This window comes from Diadema setosum, chromosome 1, assembly GCF_964275005.1.
Source record: "Diadema setosum chromosome 1, eeDiaSeto1, whole genome shotgun sequence".
NCBI lineage: Eukaryota > Metazoa > Echinodermata > Echinoidea > Diadematoida > Diadematidae > Diadema > Diadema setosum.
The window spans coordinates 29,186,736-29,198,265 of record NC_092685.1 but is presented as its reverse complement, the minus strand read 5'-3'; positions in this window follow the sequence as shown (position 1 = coordinate 29,198,265).

The window sequence follows — 11,530 nt, the reverse complement described above, 5'->3', positions numbered from 1 at the left end:
TAAAAGCAAATTTCTAGGGAATTAACATATTGAAAAAAATCAGTTGGAAGGACCATGATCTTAACATACGGGGGTTATTATGTGATGGTGTGAGATCCTCGTCGAGGGAGTGAAGCGACCGAGCGGGGGAGGGTGTGGGAGGGGGATACCCCCTCCCACGGTAGGGACTTTTTGTAAAAACAGACTATAAAAGTCGCTTTTATAGAGCATTTTAAATTAAATTTCTGAGTAAAAGAATAGTAAAAGAAATCACTGCGAAGGACTATGATAATAACTTATGAAAACTTTTCATTTTACTATAAGTACGGGCAGAACGAGCGAGCCACTTTCACTTTGCAATTTATCTGATATGTATTCATTAAAAGCTTAAACGTGATCGCATCGTTCGAACAATGAAACATATTCTTATACTGCTAGAAAGCAAAGAAGAAAATGAAAAATGTAAGGTTTACTAAAGGTATGTTTCAGCGGGCACACTCGAGGACACGAGGCTACCATCTATACACTAAATTTAAGTGCCACCCCTGCCCCCCCCCCCGCTTCCGGCGCCCTTGTATATTATTATAAAAAAAGAGAGATAAGAACAAAACGTGATCGGATGACGCAGAAATATACAAATTTCGGCTCACTCGCGCGCACTAATTCAGAGTATTTTTGTAAAGTCCTCAGTTTGTTGGTATAAATTGTTATCTATAAGGCCGTCACTATATCTTGATTAGAATTGTAAGATTTAATAAGCAAAAAATGACAAGAATTCCATGTTTTGTAAGCTGAAATACAAAAATTTTCGGCTCGCTCGCTGCGCTCGCTCGGCAAAATTTATATATATATATATATATATATATATATATATATATATATATATAAAAAGAGAGATAAGAACAAAACGTGATGATGACGAAGAAATATACAAATTTCGGCTCACTCGCGCGCACTAATTTAGAGTATTTTTTTAAAGTCCTCAGTTTGTTGGTATAAATCGTTATCTATAAGGCCGTCACTATGTCTTGATTAGAATTGTAAGATTTAATAAGCAAAAAATGACAAAAATTCCATGTTTTGTAAGCTGAAATACAAAAATTTTCGGCTCGCTCGCTGCGCTCGCTCGCCAAAATTTATATATATTATTATAAAGAAAGAGAGATAAGAACAAAACGTGATGATGACACAGAAATATACAAACTTCGGCTCACTCGCGCGCACTAATTTAGAGTATTTTTTAAAGTCCTCAGTTTGTTGGTATAAATCGTTATCTATAAGGCCGGCACTATATCTTGATTAGAATTGTAAGATTTGATAAGCAAAAAATGGCAAGAATTCCATGTTTTGTAAGCTGAAGTACAAAAATTTTCGGCTCGCTCGCTGCGCTCGCTCGTCAAAATTTATCAAAATTCGCTACATTTAAATCACCCTCGAAAGACCCCTTTTAAGTGCTTGAAAAAAGCATATCATGAAGACTTTGTTTAAAGTCCCTACCGGGATGGGGTTGGGGTTGAACACTTTTTCAGAAATTAGGGGCGCAATTTTCGCGCTTGCCCCGGGCGCCGTTTCCCCTAGATACGCCACTGACAGTAGTAGATCGGATCTATACCCATGCTGAATAATAGCCGGCTCTTACCATGGTAAATAGCCCATGTATATCCTGAATTTGTACTTTCCTGCTTGGCTTTATTACAAAATTAATAATTGCGAATTGCCCAAAACTTGATAAACCAAATCGAATTTCAAGTCTGAAAATGCAGATATTCAAAATCCAATTTTTGCCCACCCCCCCCCCCCCCCATCATGACAATGGATCAACGCCGCTGCACCATACCTTATTATGTGGAAATGCAGATACCCCTTCCCTCACCCTCCTCAGTTTGGTAATTTTTGATTTACCTTTCCCCCGCTTGGTTCCTATCCATAAATTTAGACTCGACATGCATAGTTTGGGGATTGACAATTTTCCGAATATTCCACACAAGTGTGCAACAGATCGTTCTATTTCAATTCTAATGCAAATCTCCGTCGTGTGGAAGGGGGCTACTTTCGAAGAACAATTTTTACTACCCGGAGGTCCCCGCAGATGACCCGCACATGGCAGTACCTAGCACGTATCTCACCCGTAGACACCCGGAGGTTCGCACGCAGATATTTTTACCTGCAACCATGTTTAGGCCCTGTCACACCTTTCCGGGCAATCTACGCGGGCTTGTTGCGTGTAGGGATTTTCCAGCATACCGGACAATTTTTGAGAGCGGACAAGGATTTGGGCGAGTCAGTGCATGTGTCTTACTTGCTGGACGCGTTCTACTTAAATTCTACTTGCGGGTATACTGTGTACTGACCTGTGTGCCAGGCGCGTGGGGGCTGACAACTCAGTGACGGAATTCCTCTGAAAGAATGGCAGAAGTCCCACTGTACAGAATGTCATTATCTTGACTGCATATGGGGACTGCGATGTACCTGCGTGGGAGTTGCCTGCGAGGGGCTGCCGCTAAGGGCATTCGCGTTCTGCGTGGACCTCTCCGGGCATCCCCGCGACTAACCCGGAAAAAGTTTTGGTCATGCTCAAAAATTGGCTGCGGTTAAATCTGACTTGCGTGCGCACCTCCGGGCAACTACAGGCGAGATACGCGATAGGTACTGTCAGGTGCGGACTGCGGAGAGCTCCGGGTAGCAAATTTGTTTCCCCGCAAGTCAAGCAACAAAACTTCCCCAGATATGGTATGACAAGGCCTTGAGTATGCTCAAAACTATCTGACTGTCTTGTTCCAAGTGAGTCGTGGGGGTTCGCTCGCAGAAGTACACGCAGAAGTACACGCAGAATACCAGTAGGAGACCCTTACCGGCAGCACCTCGCAGGCAACTCCAACGCAAGTACTTATCAGTACCCGTTAGTCGCTCGTAACAGCTCACGGATAGGTTTCAAAGCTCTCACGCAGGTCATACGGAATACACGCAAGTAAAAGGTAAGTATCACGCTTCTAGCAAGTAAGAAACAAGTGCGAAACTCGTAAACATTCTTGTCGGAAAATTCTCCTGCGTGCTGGAATATCCCTCCTCGCAACAAGCCCGCGTAGCTTGCCCGGAAAGGTGTAACACGGTCTTTTAAGTTCTCTTGTGCGAGAGAGGAGGAGACTCCCCTCCAACAACATTCCCCGCCCGTATGGCAAGCCAAATTACTTTTTAACAAGATTTTCTGATATCACGAATTCCCTTTCGTGATATCAAAAATTCGTATTTCTGACATCACAAATTCAATTTTTGATATCACAAATACCCATTGGTTTATCACGTAAAACCAATTTTTGATATCACGAAATCGAATTAGTGATATCCCAAATTCAATTCGAGATATCACGAATTCACATTCTTGATATCAAGAAATACATTTTGTGATATCACTAATTCCAGTTTGTGATATCATTAATTTACATGGAATTTCAGCACATATCTTTCGTAAAGAAATAATTTGATTTCGAGCATTAGTTTTGCGCTGAACTTCAACCGTAAATTCTAGCGTTAGTTGAGGGCAGAAATACACAGGGAATTCGAGCTTTAGTTTAGTGCAGAAAACCAACGGGAATTTGAGCGTTAGTTGAGCGCAGAAATACACTTTGAATTCGAGCATTAGTTTTGCGCTGAAATTCAACTTTGAATTCGAGCGTTAGTTGAGCGCAGAAATACACAAGGTATTCGAGCATTAGTTTTGCGCTGAAATTCAACTGTGAATTCGAGCGTTATTTGAGCGCAGAAATACACAGGGAATTCGAGCATTAGTTTTGCGCTGAAATTCAGCTGTGAATTCGAGCGTTAGTTGAGCGCAGAAATACACAGGGAATTCGAGCATTAGTTTTGCGCTGAAATTCAACTGTGAATTCGAGCGTTAGTTGAGCGCAGAAATACACAGGGAATTCGAGCATTAGTTTTGCGCTGAAATTCAACTGTGAATTCTAGCGTTAGTTGAGCGCAGAAATACACTGTGAATTCGAGCATCAGTTTAGCGCAGATATTCCTATGGAATTTCAGGTGTTATCTTCACAGTAGTATATAACGATAGTTACAAAAAAAAAAAAAAAAAAAAACCTAAATGAAGAGTTTTGGCAACTCGTCTTCATTTAAAGTGATTAGGAATTGGTTTTAAAAGAATAAAAAATAAAGAATAAGAATGATTTTCTTTTTTAAATAAATCGTTTAGCAACATATCTAGGCCTTTAAAGGGCATTGTACCGGTTTTTTATTTTTTTTATATGTTGTTCTTTTAATTCTAAAAGACCCAGCGGTGCAAACAGAATCAAAATTTCATAACGATTTAGTCCGTAATTTCATGTTGAAAATGAAAATTTTTGGGCGAGAATTATGCTAATGAGCTGACGAGCCCGGATGTCGTGATGTCACAGGTGCCAAATGTTTCACTGATTACAAGCCCTCGCATACGCGTGCGTTAAATCGTGCCGAGTAGCAGACGACGCTTAGGCCCAATTTAGCTAGCAGGCGGCACTTGTGTACTGTCCTATCCATGCAGCTGTCTCAAATTTCGCTGAACCAAATCACACCAAAATTACAGGATATACTTCTAAGCATATTTCAAAATACCGTATTATATTTGAACGAAATCGGTAATCGAGAAGTATCAATATTGACGCCGAATTTCAAGTTGTCACAAAAAAAAAAAAAACCACTCACTCTTCGCGAGAGATCTTGGTAAACGCGATATGCACAATCTAGAACTGAAGTTAGCCGACTGGTGCTGTGCGAACGGGGAATTTACGCGGGAACTAAAATTAAAAAATGTCATGATTTTAGCGATTTGTGTGATTTACGAACCTTATTTTTCATTCAACTTAGCTCAAATAATTTATAAATTGATTTTTTTGCTCCCGATTACTTGAAAGATTTGTCTCATGATATTAGATGGCTAACTTCAGTATGTGCGTGCGCAGGCAAGTAGGGCTACTACGCCGCGATCACTCTTGTTTAGTCGTACAGAGCAGATTGTTTTTAGCGACGACAGGAAAGTCGACAATTTTACTTACGCTTCTCAACTTGCGATTTGGTTCCAATTAGCGTGAGCAAGTGGACATGAGTCATAAAATACTTCTTGTGATTTTATTGCAATTTGGTTGGGTGAATTTTGAGATATCTACATGGATACGGAAGTACGGAAGTACTCTAGCACTATGCCTACACCAGCGCTTGGATCGCGAAGCGGTTGCACTGTTTGTATCTACGTGGTCGGGCCACTCTTTCGAGGTGTGGGTCTACTAAAACTAGATCTAAGTTAGTCCTTGGTGTTAATACGACCACCATGAGATTTATCTCGACCACAAAAACATTGAAAATCCATAAAGCAGATACCTTACCTGCAAAATTCAGCACAGAAACAACAGGGCCTGCAGCACAAGGGCCTCTAGCGACAACGTTAGACCTTGGAGTCTGGACTTTCGTCTGGACTTTCTTCAAGTTCTGGCAGCAGGGGTATGTATTGCATACTAAACGTTTACGCTGTGGCTATTATTAGCGTTGTGCACGTACAGCTGTCGACGGAGCGGCGAGTAGAATCTTCTCGGTAATTGACTGCTCACTAGTCCTAGTCCTAGTTCTAGTCTAGAGTCTATATGTACTGAGTGCCGTTTTCTTCTAACTAGGCGTAAACCGTGATTGCCGTTGACTATTTTTTGGATTTAGATTTTAAGAATCACTCAGTCCTCATCTTCGTTAGATAGTTTGAACTGTGAATCGTGATGTCGAACCATTATCGCTCATCATCAATGCATAGTTAGTGCAACGTTATTTACACACAGTTTTCTATGGGCAGCACGTTCGGACAATGATGCCAATTTCATTTTGCATATCTGGAATATTCCCCACAAATTTGATCTAAATAAAAAGCTTTTGAAGAGATTCCTTTTAAAAATTAATAGATATTGTTTAACATGTTTATTTCAGCTCCATATTGCAATTTTACTAAATAACAGTTTTTGCAGTACTTTGTGTGAGATTTCATCAGTAAATTGACATGTGTAGAACCTTTCTAGTTCGTTTTGCTAAAGTCGGAGGTTGGCACCTGTGACGTATGCCAAATTGTGTGGATCGTTCCTTGGCTTGCTCGTTTTCATTTTTTGCAAAAAATCATTACAGGCTTATCCTGGGTTTTAGAATCCTCTCTTACCAGTTGTAGGCATAAAAAAAAAAAAAAATGTAGATTAGAATTATCAGACAAGTAGAAAATGTCAGTACAGGTTTCTTTCAAGTGAACATAGTATCATTGAATTCATGATAACACGTTGCAAAACAATTGATTTGTATCAATAATTCATCGAATATACCTTGATCATTTAGGGAATGATGGATGTGTAAATCTCTCATATATAGTTATTTGTATTTTGACCATTGTTATAAAAAAAAGTTAGCAGTAGAATACATTCCATCTGAATATCAGCTCAAAAGTAATGTTCCAATTCCCTATGTATTTCTGCGCTAAAAAAAAAAAAAAAAAAACCCGGTCGAATTCACAGTTGAATTCCAGCGCAAAACTAATGCTCGAATTCCATTTGTATTTCTGCGCTAAACTAATGCTCGAATTCACAGCGATTTTCTGCACTGAACTGATGCTCGAACTCCCTGTGTATTTCAGCGCTCAACTAACGCTCGAATTCACAGGTGAATTTCAGCGCAAAACTAACGCTCGAATTCACTTTGTATTTCTGCGCTCAACTAACGCTCGAATTCACAGCGATTTTCTGCACTTAACTATTGCTCGAAATCCCTGTGTATTTCTGCGCTCAACTAACGCTCGAATTCACAGGGATTTACTGCACTGAACTAACGCTCGAATTCCCTGTGTATTTCTGCGCTCAACTAACGCTCGAATTCACAGTTGAATTTCAGCGCAAAACTAACGCTCGAATTCATTTTGTATTTCTGCGCTCAACTAACGCTCGAATTCACAGGGATTTACTGCACTGAACTAACGCTCGAATTCCCTGTGTATTTCTGCGCTCAACTAACGCTCGAATTCACAGTTGAATTTCAGCGCAAAACTAACGCTCGAATTCCCTGTGAATTACTGATATCACATATTCGAATTTGTGATATCAATAATTCAATTCGTGATATCACAAAATGGAATTTGTGATATCAGAAATTCGCATTTGTGATATCACAAATAAGAATTCTTGATATCACAAATTCAAATTAGTGATATCACAAATTTATTTCGTGATATCACAAATTCGAATTTGTGATATCAAAAAATAATTTTGTGATATCACGAATTACCATTGGTTTTTCACGTGAAACCTATTTTTGATATCAAGAATTCGAATTTCTGATATCACAAATTGAATTTGTGATATCAAGAATGGATTTTGTGATATCACAAATTCGATTTCTTGATATCACAAATTAAGTTCATGTGCTACACTTACGGGAATTTGTGATATCACAAATTGAATTCTTGATATCAAAAATTTGATTGTTTGATATCACAAAATGGAATTTGTGATATCAGAAATTAACTTTAAATGTAAAAAAGGCTTGCCATATGGCCGCGTTCGATCAAAGCGCTCCCCCGTGAACTGACCGAAAAGTGACGAAGGCTAGCGGCCTTGCGTCTGGGGGAGGGGGGGGGGGGAGGGGGTGGTTCCGAGGAGGGTTATGGTGGCCCCCGACTTTGAAAAATGTTCCGCCGGCCCTGATACCGATAATGCTATTCTATATCTTTGTCCGAATGTTATCAATTCCATACCTTACCTTGAATAAAAATGACTTTGACGATGAGAATTCAATATTTCAAGTAAGACATGTTCCCGTTTCGTTAGACTTTCTTTGGCAGTATTTTATTTTCAAAAACCTGATAATAATCTATGCGAACAATGTCTGCTCATTTTCCATTTAAGTATGCACAATGTTTCAGGAATGTTTTAACTTGAGAAATATAACATGTGAGCTAGGCTTAAATAGGTAAGCTACACACACATACACACACACACACACGCGCACACACACACACACACACACCTTTTCACGTCGTCAACTGCAATGCCTCCTATCTCGCTGGTACTCTTGGCAAAGTATTCCACACGGATGAAGTTCTGAAGAGAAACGACAATGATGTCTGATTTCCTGCTAAGACGAGAGCCCCTTTCTACGCCAACGAAGAGAGCGCGCTTTGACTCAGAAAGAGCAAGACGATAACAATTACTAGTATCATCTGGTGGGAGAGAGAAGAGTCCGACATTAGAGAAGGACAATGAATGAATATCTTTTTATTTCTTCGCGTGTGGAATCGTCCAATTTGCTCATTAACCATTTACGATTGAATATACTTTGCATAATACCCCACGGTTCTCTGGAAGGTGCAGATATACTGCTCTCTTTCGACAACTTTTTAAAATGATGTGAAATAGCTCTCTGCAAATTTATTTTTGTCTATCATAAGTTATGTTTATTTTTAAAGCCTAAAAAAAATACCGAGAGAATGGTGTGTAAAGAGAAATAATTCTGATATACTTTTGCTGACCATTGACCTCTTTCAAATAACATAACTATATAACACTTGAAGACGTCCGGTTCGGGCGTTTCTATGACTTATGGGATAAAGCTCGATTTCAACACCATTCTGCATAGGTTCTAATGACTTTTAGTCAAAATTTAAAGCAATCGAAGGGAATCAAGGCGTTTCCTCACAAGTGGACTTGAATAGAATTCCACATTTTCATTATGTTTACACATGCAGAAATGCGATATCGGTCGCAACCAACTGATGATTGTTGCTTATATCGGTAGAAGGTACTTTACTTGCCGTTTTCCGTAATTGCCTTTACAAGCATCTGATTGCCTCCTTTACTTTATAGTGACGGCATAACATCAATCAAAAGTCGAACCCACGATAATACACCGTTTCAGGCTTTCCGTCGATAATCAATAATAATATAAAACTCCAAATTTTATTGTCTAAGAATGGAAATTCATTTTGCCCAATTGATCGTGGGCCCGGCAGCCACTGAGCAGCGCCAGATCGACGTTGCTCTAACCTTTTCAACTGTTGAACGGCAAACAAGGTAGCAGCAACTCCCATCTTTTAACATCTTTTGGTATGACGCGGCCGGGGTTTGAACCCACGACCTCCCGATTGTGAGAGCAGCCGCTCTACTCACTGAGCCAACACATCGGATAATTATGGTGCACACTGGTTGTCTGATAGACTACTATTAGTGCTGGTTGCTTTAATATTCGTATATCCTCAGAGGGGACTATACGCGTTCGTTCCGCAGTTGCCTGTACATTATCTACTTGCATTATCGAAACTCGAACTTACCAGTGTACACCGACTCAGGCTCTCCGTCTGTAATGTCAGCCCGAACGATTTCGAATGCATCGTTTGTCCAATAGATTACTTGATCCTGTCTATCATATGTAAGATCTGTGGATTGTACCGCTCTAAGTGTACGGTAGATCGTGAAATTCACTGTCGTTCCTTTTGCCATATAAATGTTTTTTTGATGGCATCACCCAAGATTACAATGGTGTCTCCTGTAAGCGTGATGAAATACAAGGAGACACAAGGCAGGGTAGAAGTTATGGTGGGGAAATAAAACACAGGATTAAACCTGGCAAGTACTCGGTTGTTTTTTATTTGTTTTGTTTTGTTTCGCTTTGTTTGTTTGTTTTTGTTGTCGTCGTTTTAGAGGAGTGGATGCCTCTGATATTTTACACTTCTGCCAACTTTGCATGAGGGAAAAATAGGAACTTTTTTTCCACTAAGATCCCATGGCCACGGATTAACTTCGTTTTTATATATATCAAAAACATTTCAATTTCAGTTTGCATTCGTTGTGGCTAAAGTATTGGACAATATTAGATTGCTCTTTCCCAATACTTGTAAGTGAAATAGGTGGAAACTGTCAATGTTTAGACGTGAGATGTCAACAGTTTTTTGGGGAAAATACATTGTTCTTGATTACATCTGCTATATTTTATTCATGCGTATGTTCTATTTTTATTCATTTTCGTTCTATATATCAGGAGTAATGCTGTATGGTTCATGTTCTGCAATGTTCTTCGTATGTTGTGTTGGGCATACCTGCGGGCTTTTTCCGTCTGGGCTGACAAGAGACGAGTTCCCGAAAGGGCGGGCGATTCATGCGCTTTACAACGGGTTCAAATCCACTACCGTCTTCGCCGATAAGAAGTTGGCATGAGGCTGAATCCGCAACAAGATACCGCACGCCCACTGTGTGTCCCATTTGTTTATACAAAAAGAGTCAAATACACAGGTGATAATCCTCCATGGCCTTTTTGTGTCACCTCATATTTGAGATGAATTGAGGAATCTAGGCCTACTTGCTGCAAAACCCCTGCCGTGCTCTTCGAAACTAGTAAGTTTCTGCGCCTCCGCATCTGAATATCATCATTGACCAATTATTGTGTGAAGGTTCAAGTGTGAGTTTCTTTAATTTGTCTCCATCTACAAATCAAATTTGTTAAGATCGCAACTGCCGATCTGTGAATTAACAAACAATGAAGCAGTGGGACTCGAACCTGTCATCTACTGCTTTCCGGGCAAGCACACTACCACCAGGCTGTCCCTGGTTACCGGCAGTGACACGGTGAACATGGAACAAATACCCAAGCTTCAAAATTCCGACGTTGTTATGTTAAGTAGTCCAAGGTGGACAAAAAGAAGAAACTCACACCTGAACCTGACCCCTCTGAATAATATCTTTCTTTCATTTAATGTGTGTATGTGTTACATTAGGGGAGGTCAGCGGAGCCCAGAAATACAGGGCAAAATTTTAAAGATCGATGGAAATGTGTTTTTGCCCGGAAAGAATTCTCGACACATTCTAATAAATACATAGTCAGTCCTTAAATACTCCCATACCCTGAATCAATAATATGTGGCAATTCTTTCTCTATCAGTTGTACTCTCAAAGACCGTCATGCATAAGCATTAGTGGATGTCTGTTGGCTTTAGCGAAAGGTCATGCGTTTCTACGCAATCGAAATATAACATCAACATAATCCACACACTGAATTTGAATTTCCTTTTTGATGCCCTGGCCTATGTGTGTTGAGGTGAGGAGTGAAAAATGTTCATTCAAAGTTAAAAACAATAGGGCCTACATAATAAGTATAATAAATGGGCTGGGGGAGGGATAGAAGAAACTCACCTACGATGATGACAATCACCAGAAAAATTGTCGCTTTCATGACGGGACTGCTGCTTTTGAGATTCGAAGGCACACTATGTGAATTCAAACGCAGTAATATTACAACAAATAATTTGTTGTTGTTGTTGTTGTTTTCCTCCGCACTAAGCTATGGTAAATGTGGTAAAGAATGGAATGTGTCTTAAATTACATGGAATTCAAATTGATTTGCAAATCTAAATCTAATCTGAATTCTTTTTCTCATCTCATTTTATGAATGACAGAAACGAGGATTCTTGCCAGGAAATGTACATAACCTTGTATCGTAAAAATATCAAAAAATTGTTTTTGTTTTTGTTTTCATTTTATACGGAAGACTTAACGAGAAC